An 11168-nucleotide genomic window follows, 5' to 3' on the forward strand; every position below is an offset into this window, starting at 1 on the left:
TTAAATGTCCATGGAAATTAATATCTTACTATATGTTGAGTTTTAGGTACATGCAAATTTAGGCAGCTGTGAGTGCATTGATTCCCTGGGTTACTTTCAAGGATTTAGGCACCAAATTTCCAGAAGTCTAATTTTAATCACCAAGACAGGCAATCTAGTTCTCACTGCTCTTGACCATCACAAATCATGCACATACACAATGTCCAAAAGATGGTATGGAGTTGAAGTATTTTATCCATTTTCTACTCTTGCTAACATTCTGTCAAAAAGTGCTACAAATAGCTAAAGAAATGTACATTGTGTAAGGAAATGTGCACTTTGCTACTATGCCACAGTTTTCTTTGTTTTAAGAAAACTTGAATGAGATCAGATCAGAATTCCAACTTGTTCACTATTCTGCCTGTGACAGCAGTCAAAGGAAGAGGAAGAAGAATGGAACAAGCATACCACAATTCTTCCCTAGGAATATTGTCATAGTAGTCAGTATTTGTGTCTGCACAAGACTGAGATTATGTTCATCTCCTGAACGTGGAGCCATCTTCATAATATTTTACATAAAAGGGTTATGCTGCTGGTGATTCACAGGTAGCAGTCATGCACTTTTCCTTAAGTGACATCTCTGCACTATATAAAGGAAAGAACAGATGCGCAGATGAACCAAAACATGTTCACAAACAAAGCTTTGTTAAGATGCTACCTACAATAGTCTTTAAAGTTGTCATACGGAAGTCCAAGCTCTGATATTATAAAAGTATTCAGACATTTTGTAATTTATTTCACACAAAGTTACTTCTTTGGGGAAAAAATAAAAATCCTAAGAATTAGACTTCTTGATAAACCAGAAGGCTGTGCTGCCATTCAGCAAGACCTGGACAGGCTAAAGAGCAGGGTGGAGAGGAATCTAATGAAGGCAGTCATAGGGTTCTGCACCTCAGGAGGAATAACCCCCTACACCAGTACAGCTTAGGGATTGACCCACTGGAAAGCAGCTCTACAGAGAAGGATCTGGGAGTCCTGGTGGACAACAAGTTAACCATGACCCAGCAACGTGCCCTTGTGGCCAAGAAGGTCAATGGTATTGTGGGGTGCATCAAGAAAAGTGTAGCAAGCAGGATGAGGGAGGTTATCTTCCTCCTCTTCTCTGTCCTAGTGTGACTGCATCTGGAATACTGTGTCCAGTTCTGGTATCTCCAGCTCAAGAAAGGCAAGGAACTACTGGAGAGAGTCCAGCAAAGGGCCATGAAGATGGTCATGGGACTGGAGCATCTTTCTCATGAGGAAAGGCTGAGAGACTTGGATCTGGTTAGTCTGGAAAAAAAGACTACTGAGGGGAGAATTTTATCAGTACTTCTAATACCTAAAAGAAGAGTATCAAGAGGATGGGGCCAGACTTCAGTAGTGCCCAGTGACAGGAAAAGGGGCAATCAGCACAAACTGGTACGTGGGAAGTTCCATGTGAGCATAAGGAAAAATTCTACTGTGAGGGTGATGGAGCATTGGAACAGGCTGCCCACAGAGGTTGTATAGCCTCCGTCTCTAGAGATATTCAAAACCGACCTGGACATGTTCCTGTGCAACCTGCTGTAAGTGAACCTGCTTTAGCAGGAGGGCTAGACTAGATGATCTCCAAAAGTTCCTTCCAATCCCTACTATGCTGTGATTCTGTGATTTTTATCGCTATCTACATTTTACTGGATCTCTCTGGAAGACAGGCCTGTCTATATACACAGTTCTGTATATAGGTTAAAAGCAGCAGCTGGAGAACACTCCTCAAGAGGAGATGGATCATATCATATCTTTTATTACTGCAACTTAATGATGCAGAATTTAAATGGAAAAAAATATCCTATCAGACTATTGTATGATACCAAGACTTGCATAAGAATTAACTTTATTAAGAATCTTTACATTTGAGCTGGAATAAAAGCAAGTTCATAAACAAAAATCTACTATTCAGAACTGATAGGGTGAAAGACTACACTGTGCTTTCAGCAGAGTACTGAAAAATATTCTACAAATTTGTTGGTATCAAGGTAGCTCCTGAAGCAGAAGTAGACAGCAGTATTGCATCAGCACAAAGCTGTGTGCAATTTAACTGGTATGTTAAGATGTGCAACATATCAGCTTGGACAAAACAACATGCAAATTCAATGATCTTATTTTTTGAGACCTTAATCAGTGTCTTAGCACTTCAAATATCAGGTAATCAGCTAGACTGACCCTCATTTTAAGGTCAGGAAAAATCTTGTCAGTTAATTATCATACCATTTACTTTTATTGGATAGGTGGCTTTTGTGTAGCTATGATTATCTCATGTATTTAGCTCATTTCAGTGCTAATAATAGTGTGCTCTAAGAAGTATTAAGATACCATATTGATTTCAAAAAGACTATATCATTGTGCTAATATACAAGACAGTCAATTAGTAAGGATGACTGGTAACATTTGTCTAAAAATGCTCCCTGCTTCCTTGTAAATGTCTAAAGTATGACTTAGCTAAATACTAAAAATCAAGATCAAAATATTCAAAAGCAATCAGAAACATGAGTTCTAAAACATAGCAACAAGAAACAACTTTCAGAGAATAGTTTCAGAAAGCTTCTTCACTTTAAGTACTCATGCATATTCATAAATTGAAGATAGCAAAAAAATCAGCTGTTATTTTTTAAAGCCTCTAAAATAAATCTATTTTAAAACAATTTACCAGATTTTCACTAGAAATTGACTTACTCATTCCATTCTACTAACCTGGTAAATTTTGTAGTACATCTGGTTTACTGAATGACAGTTGATCAGTGACGTTTATTCTTTTTTCCCAAGTCAATGTTTCTTGCTGGCTTTTTTAAAAAAATCGTTTCTGCATGCTTTGTGACATCATACCTTCCATTAAAAAAAAAAATCAACTTACTTAAATAGGCTAATAATAGACTTCACCTCCTCTAGGTGAAGTGAAAACAATTCTCATAACTTCAACCAACAATATTCTGGCATTCATTATGCTCAAACAAAAAAAATTATCTATTTTCCTTCTATTAGTGTAGGAAAAATATACTCTCAAATACCTGATTATATGCCTGCTCCAGCTGTCCAGCACAATGGAACAAAATCATAAATTTTTGTCACAAATTTAAAGGATCAGAATTTAGGGTTTGTTTGGGATTTTTTCTGAGAACCATATTTGTTTGCGTACCAGGACAAGGAATTATGAGAGAGCTTTCCCTATCAAATGGCAAAGGTGAGCCCTATACACTCAAAGTTGCAAGGGCTATTTACAATTCTCCCCTTGGTGAAACACAAAAACCTTTCATTCAATGCACCTGTGAAAATGCATTTATACAAAACAGAACAGGTGGCAGATAAGCGCGGGAGATGGGGTTGTTCAACCAGGAGAAGAGAGGGCTCTGGGGAGACATTATAGCAGCCTTCCAGTACCTGAAGGGGGCCTACAAGAAATCTGGGGAGGGACTGTTTACAAGGGCACACCTGGCAAATTACAGTTTGAAACACTACACAGGAAGCCTGAGGAATCTCTAAAAAATATATAATTACTTGTAGCTTCAGGGTGTGTATATGTTTACCAAAAATACTGTAGACAGAATGAAATATAAAGCATTTCACAAAGAGAAAATTGATCCAGCAGCAGACAGACAAACTTCCTCCCCTCTTTTGCTAGGAAGAAATTTGTCTCTGGAGGTTTCAAACCTAGTCATCAGACACCATCATCACCCTCCTATCTTGTAAAACCTTTCTTTGCAGAAAGGATGGTACAACTCATATTCAGATGATAATATGAACATCTAGAGACAGGATCAGAACAGTTGTATTATTTTCAGTTACCATATAGACCTAGTCCTTTGAAGGCTAGATACCAGATATGGGGAACAAAACTCCTTTTTTTTTTTTTCCCCATGATAAACACTTCAGAATAGTTCCTTTGTGCAGTGATGTTAAAGTTTGCTATTATGAACTCTTCAGCCAGACTATCTGTTTCAGCCATATTTATTTAAGCGGTTGCTGTCAAAACAAAGATTACATCAGTTTACACACATGTTTTACAAATTAGGTAGCCAGGGCATCTCTAAAATGAAGGTTAAGCTCATTTACTTTGGCAAAGGCTTTGAGATCAACTGATGAAAAGTGGTATCTGTATGCAGTTATCTTAATGCACTGGATAACAGCTCAACTTCAGACAGCCTGTACTAGTTTCTACGTACATTTTCAGAGGCACTTGTTTTTACTGTTTCCTAATAGGTTTTGGAACCCCTTTAAAGCGAAAGGTCTTTCTTTCCTATGCATTTTTCCCTAGGGGGGAAAAAACCAAACCAAACCAAAATCAACAAAACTAATAGGAAATAGTTTTATAAATATGGTTTTGGTACACTTTCGACATCTAGAATATGTGTGTATTGCAACATCTTAAAAGCACTGGTTCTTTCTAGGACTGTGCAGTATCTTGTCTCACTCACCCTTTAAACTCCCCCTTCATGTCACCTAGTGTCTAAAGTCTTCTCCCAGCCTCACTTTGATTCTAAACCCCTTATACATTGATGCTCAAAAGCTCATATCTCTTAGAGTTCTATTTATTTCAGTCACATTTCTATGTCCCTCCTTGTCCAGCAACCCTTCCTTCATGGTTTGCCTTGCCAGTCCCCTTGCCAGCAAGGTGCATTGCCTTTCAACACCCTGGCACTTTGCACCACCACAGCTTTTTTCACAGAAATTTTTTGCACCACCACAGCCAGTCTCAGTCAAAGCTATTGTTTCTAGAAAAAAACCCCTCTGCCTACAGCTGTACTGATATAATCCTTCAGTCACACCTACAGAGTCTCCATTTACCACTACATAACACACACTTGAAAGAGTTTATGCAACCAAAAACCACAAAGCTTTCAGATTAATTAATTTTGCACCTAAAGTCTTTTTGATGAAGTATTACATAGGAGAAGGAAAGATAATAAATAGAGAACAGAAATATTTTGAGGATAAGTTCTGCCTTGCTTGTATTTTTTTCTTCCTGTTTCCTACTGCCTAACCAATCAACTTTCCAGGACCCAGATGGAATTCTATTGTAAAGAAGCTGCTAGGAATTGAAAAGTCTGCATTACTAGGAATTAAACAAGGTCACAGTTAAAATTATTAACAGCACATATCAATTGCATTACTGCTGCTAGGACTATTCATTTTACCACAACAGAGTCTAAAAGCCCTCTCTTCAGCACTCTCTACGAGCACAGGAAAAAAACCCCAAATAAAAACATCAGTGTTTTCACCAGAGACGTTGCAATCTAAATGTAAAGAGACAAGAAGTGGCATACTAGGAGAAAGCACTGAAAAAAGATACTGCGATAGGAAGAGATCTCAAAGACATCATCTAACTTGTGGCAACATAGCAAGAGTTTTTAAGAGGGATGCTTTGAGAATATTAAAAGCCTCCAGAGCTTCAAACCAAGGACAGGTTTAAGTTTACAAAGAATGGTTGAAAAATTAGGAAGTGAACAATGAAAACTGGAGTTTAGTGAGGATACTAAGTAGCTTCCAGCATAATAATAGGTAAAGAAAGTATGTATAGATGACAAAACAGAAGAGAAACCAGATGGAAGCAGCAAGGGGCTTTTGTGCAGTATTAAGTATTCTTCTTATTATTTTTTTCTGGTTTATCATGGTTGCAGAGAAGAACTGCAAAGTTTTATGGATTTACATTCTATAGAAGATTGAGTACGTGAATTCATAAAGTACATTATGCTCTTTCTAGTTTGATCTTGCAAAAAAAGCTGAAACTGAGTTTATAGTATGAATATTTATGGCTATTCTACTTTACGTAATATATACACAGATTTAGACATAGGTTGGAATATTGAGTCAATCATATGGAATTTTACTGACTAGAATGCACATGATCTTGTTGTAAAACATCAGTGAATGTAAATCCATTTGAGATTTCTATGTGATATTTTGACTACTGTTATTCTATTGTCACATACCTTTCAGAAGAAAACCAGATAAATTTGGAATTCAGAATATTATCAATAACTCTCTTTCCACTGTCAATATTTGTTTCTTTTGGTTAGCCTTATTCTTTGTCAAACAAGTTAAATTAATGACGCAAAAGGTGTCATACCTTGGCATATGTATCTATTATTCCTTCTACAATGTAGTACTCCTACTGGTTTTCATTGGAATTATGCATATGAAAGGGCTGCATTATTAGGCTAGATTAAGAGAAGACATTTGGAAATACTTAACTCATGGTATCACTTCAGAACCTAATATTTATGATGGTACTTGAGCCCAGAGCAATATAAATAAAAGCTCAAAGAATCACTTCTGGAAATATGGACAGATTTGTCTAAACTTTTTATTTGAGATACCACTAAAAATTGCACTGCGTTAGAATTATTTTCTTAGCGTTTTTGTATAAGAACAAATACATAAATATGAATCAGTTGACTCCAATTAACTTGCAATCTTCTTGGACACAGGAAGTTGCAGGCCAGTAAGAGGATAGTAAGAGGACAGAGTGTATTCCAAATATGTGAAATACATACCTACATAATCATATGAAGGTCTTTGGTAGCCACTACATCTTCATGACCCGATTATATTAACTCTGATCCCCTGGGAATAACGCAAGTCATCTTTAATTCTTCAGACACATGACTTTTCCATTTTTGAATTTTTGTTTTCCTCTCATGCCAGGACAACTTAAGAATACTGCAAACTGTTTTCCTCTGATCCAGGAATGATAGTGGGCCCTTCCTTCCTCAGAGCTGAAAATGAATTGACCTCTTCTTTACTCTAACAACCAGCTAGACAACAAATTCCTATTTCCCAGATACACAGCTCAGATGCAGAATTTATCTGTTAGGCTGGTTAGTTTTTTACTAAAACATTTTGTGTATCTTTGCAATAATTAAACCTTGGACTTTATTTTGTGGTTGCCACAAATGCCCTTGCAATTTTCACAAAAAAAGTTTCCTTACCTGACTGTTGTAGTGCCTCAAACACAGCTGTCCTGTCTGGCTGGGGCTATGTGGAAAAGCTCCTAATTTAACAACTTCCATCCACCTAACATGCTCTACTACAAGGGCACAGGCTAAAATTTTGGCAATTTTCTGATAGTGCTCCTATATCTTGAAACAATCCTCTGTGGATTGAACACTTCAGATATTCTTTTCAGTATGATGAGTCAGTCAAAGGTAGTTACCATTAGAGTTCAGGCTATTTGATTATATATCCCTAAAGACTTCCCTTAGGAGCATAAAACTTTGAATCAAAAACCTATTCAAACACATGTTGCATCTTTTCATAATGTAGTAGATTGCAACCTGGATTAACAGATGTCATTGCACCTTGTAATATGCAAGTCATATTGTTAACATGCTCCTAAGAAAAAAACAGATGTGACAAACTACCTTAAAATTAAATGAAAATGTGGAAGTTATATGGCAGCTGGAATATCATGCCTTAGTCTGGAGCAGTGCATTTCAAGAAAGATGAAACAGGAGAGGCCTGAAGAAAGTAACTGGAATTAATGATTTGAAGTACAAGAAAGAAAAAAGAAATATCTTTCTTTTATAAAAAATCAATGAACGATTAAGAGAGGAACACAGTAAAAACATGACAAAGAAGACGTCATGCTTTTCCTCTGCTCCAAAGAGGAAAATAATTTCCCTGTAACCACTGAGCAAAAAGTAATAGGTTCAAGGAATTTATTTTCAGCAAGTGAAGTTTAAGATCAGAGATCAGACAACAACTTTCTAATGTGAAGATGAATGAAAAACTGGAATAGATTACTTGGGTAAGTGATCATAACAAATCTTTACAAAGACAGGCAAGCATTCATTAAAAAAAAAGACAGATTTTATTGATCCTGGCCTCAAAGGAAGAGTGAAGGGGTGGGCATGACACCTTCTTGGAGTCCTTTTCAACTATATGATTTCATGCTGAAGTGACCGAAGAAATGCAGCTACATAGTGGCAGTAATACCATGTTACAGTACCACTTGCTGTGGGAACATGACTTGGAATGAGTCATATTCTGGAAAAGCCTCAATCGATTTCTTCATGTAGATACTCACTTGGGTTCTGATGCAATCTTCTGGCTACGGATCACCTAGTCATATTGATCTAATCTGCAGCCTCTTTACTCAACAGTTTAATTATAATTACATTCAGGACTGGACTATACATAAAGATAATGTCTAATTCATCCACAGTATACAGCACTTTGCTAAGAGCAATGAACGATTTAATAACTTGTCTGGGGCCTCAAGGGAACAAAACACTAGCAACAGCTGCTAATAACACCAAATTCCAGATGAGTCTTTGGTGAACATTTTTAAAAGACATTATCTTTAAAACATTTTGCTTCAAAACTCTCTTAATCCCATTTCTGTAATTGATTATGAAGTTGGTATCTTTAATGTTTTTTTTAAAAACTTTAGCCTAAAACCATTTTTAATAATTAGAATCACAATCCTGTAAACACTGCACAAGAATATGTTATGTTCATTGCTCTTTGGAGAGTTAACACAAAATAAAAAATAACCTTCTCTAGCCAGACATTTTGTTTCCAGCAAAAATTTATGGTTGTTCTAGTGGAGGCCTCAGGACAAAGGTAGAGTTGCTAGTCTGAGGACTAGCAATTAGGTATTTAAAGAAGTAACATTTCTGAACTTCTTTTAAATATTTTAGGGTTTTATTCTATAATAAGCATCATACAGAAGGAAAATTACATAACCATGCACATTGCCTACATTCAATTCACCTGACAAAACACCCAGTAAATGATCCAAGGAAAAAAAACAAAAAGAAAAAAACAAACCCAAAACCCGGCATTACGATTCACATTTTGGATGGCTAGAAAAATAAAATGTTTACTAAAATGTGTCTACAGTAAAACCCAAGACAGCTGAAATGGGTACAACAGCAAAATGGCAAGCATCAGGTGTCCTCAAAGTTTCTACACGTAACAAAGTAGCTCTTATTCAAAACATCCTAATTTGATGTAAATTACAAGCCCCTGTGCATCAGATAAAATCCTTCAAAATACATTAGATCTCTCCTGCTTATGATTGCTCTCCGACAGCACATGCATTATTGCTCTTCTCACAACCTTTACATAGAGGCACCAAACGCCAGCTCCACCTGCACCCTCCGATCAGTAAAGTTGCCAAAACCTCATCTCCAAAGTGAAAGGACCCCCAGTTCAGCCTTTGGGGCTCCTCACAGCTACTCACCAGGGCGGGCTGGTTTACGGGACTTTCTTCCCCTCCCCCTGCACCTACGCACAATGTGGGAGAACGGAGAGCAGTTTCAGCATTAAATTTGAACTTCCCTGCTTTTGTTAGCATGAGTCACCACCTTAACAGTATCTCAACTGTAGACTTTTATCTGTGAATATCTAAGCCCTGTCTTGTGGAAAACTAATTACTGAGCCACTGAGAGGCTTCATAATGTCCTGCATTTAAGTCCTGAACATCATACATAATGCATAGGAAGCAGTCTCTGCACTCTGATTACAGAACACTGTCATTAAGAGAGCAAATTAAAGATGTGAATAATTCACTGGCTGAGCTTATTGTCAGTGCTGCATTGTGAAATTAGAATTTCTAATAAGTACTGCAATTTTTTTAACCCAATTAACACAGAGAACATCTTGAGTCTGATTAGTACAATAAAAATTATTACCTTATTCTTTTGCTTCACAACAGCCAAATTAAATACTGTACTTAATTATGCAGTATTCATCGCTTCTGTGCTAGAAATAATAATAATTAAAAAAAAAAATCTCACTATCGCTTTTATAAGACTTCCAATATTTTGAGTGCAACTGAAAAATAGAGCATATAAATTTCCGGTACAATTTCTTATCATGAAGTTACTGACTTTTTTTTCTGGGTTTTTTTTTGTTTTTAAAGACTTTGAAGATCGCTTTTAAAATCAGCAGTCAACCATGATGTCACTGCTGAAGTCCTCTCTGGAAGCAAAACATATTCGAAAAAAAACCCCACAAAATGACTCTTCCAAACCAGCTCTGAATATATATTGTGAATTAACTTTCTCTGGGTTGGTGTGAAGACAGAAAAAACCCCAAACATTACCACTTACTGACTCGAAACTGAATACACAAAGACACAAAGACAGAAATATATAAGTATATACACATACATACAGGTTGTTCCAGAAAACATGTTTAAGAAATATACTAGGAAAAAAAGCATGAGCTGCATCAGCTCTCTTACCTCAGTTTCCTCTTGGCATGGGATAGATGACATCCTTTCATCCTAGAAAGGAGGAAAGTCCAATTCAACATCCAGCGTGCTTATTTTTCCCCCACACAGCTCCTGCTGCCATGTTAAATAAAGAAAATGATCACTGAGGATGCAGCTTTTGTCTCCAAATATTTTAATACTGCCTCTTAGTGTCAAGGACCCCAGGAACCTTAGCACATCTGGCAGCAGACACCACTGGCTGCAGCTGCTGCAATGGGATTTTCCCTCAACCTTATTTCACTTTCAGCTGATTTTTCTTCCCCATTCTAGGGAATTTTAATCATTGAGCCTGGGTGAGGAAAAAAAAAAAAGAAAAAAAAGGAAAGGTGGCATTGCAATCACAAGATCGTGAGCTTCCTTGGTTTTGTCCTAGAGACAGGGACTGCTGCAACCACCTTGCATCTTTGTCTAGTTATTTTAGCATGTGCATGCAAGAGGGGAGGAAAAAAAAAAGACTGAAAATTATTCAGGCATAATGCAATAGACATAAAGAGAGACAAAAAGAGAGGAAGAGAAAGAGAGGGGAAGAGAAAGAGGGAGAGAGAGGGAGGGAGAGAGGAAACAGAAAGACTAAGAGAGTGAGAGGGGGCTGTCAGTGCAGATAAATCTGCATATGGAAATCAGGGTTATCCTGGGTACATTTTTATTTAACCATGATGTACCGTTTTTTTAATTAGACAGGAATTTAAAGAAGGAAACGAGGGATTCTTATAGACACAGGAGCAAATGAAGCCTTTTTAATCACAGGAGAGTTTTCACAGCCAGCTGTAGCAGCAACAGCAAAACTTTCTATAGCAACTTTCTTGATAGAAACAAAAGTTTTATGCACTGCCAATTTACACCCAAACCCCAGGCAAAACTGGGAGCATATTTTGAAATCACAATACAATATTAA

At 36.9% G+C, this 11168-nt stretch overlaps 1 long non-coding RNA gene across 2 annotated transcripts in view; it reads right to left on the bottom strand.

Moving 5' to 3' along the window:
• Positions 1-10758, bottom strand: part of LOC138717413 (uncharacterized) — a 148948-nt gene extending 138190 nt beyond the window's left edge. The window contains exon 1 of one of the 2 annotated variants that reach the window (XR_011336850.1): positions 10244-10758. This is a non-coding gene — a long non-coding RNA (uncharacterized lncRNA). Of the gene's footprint in view, positions 1-6545; positions 6826-10243 lie in introns of those variants that run through there. The other variant, XR_011336849.1, reaches the window with a different exon arrangement.
• Between the last annotated feature and the right edge of the window lie 410 nt (positions 10759-11168).

Source organism: Phaenicophaeus curvirostris, chromosome 2 (assembly GCF_032191515.1).
Source record: "Phaenicophaeus curvirostris isolate KB17595 chromosome 2, BPBGC_Pcur_1.0, whole genome shotgun sequence".
NCBI classification, from domain to species: domain Eukaryota; kingdom Metazoa; phylum Chordata; class Aves; order Cuculiformes; family Cuculidae; genus Phaenicophaeus; species Phaenicophaeus curvirostris.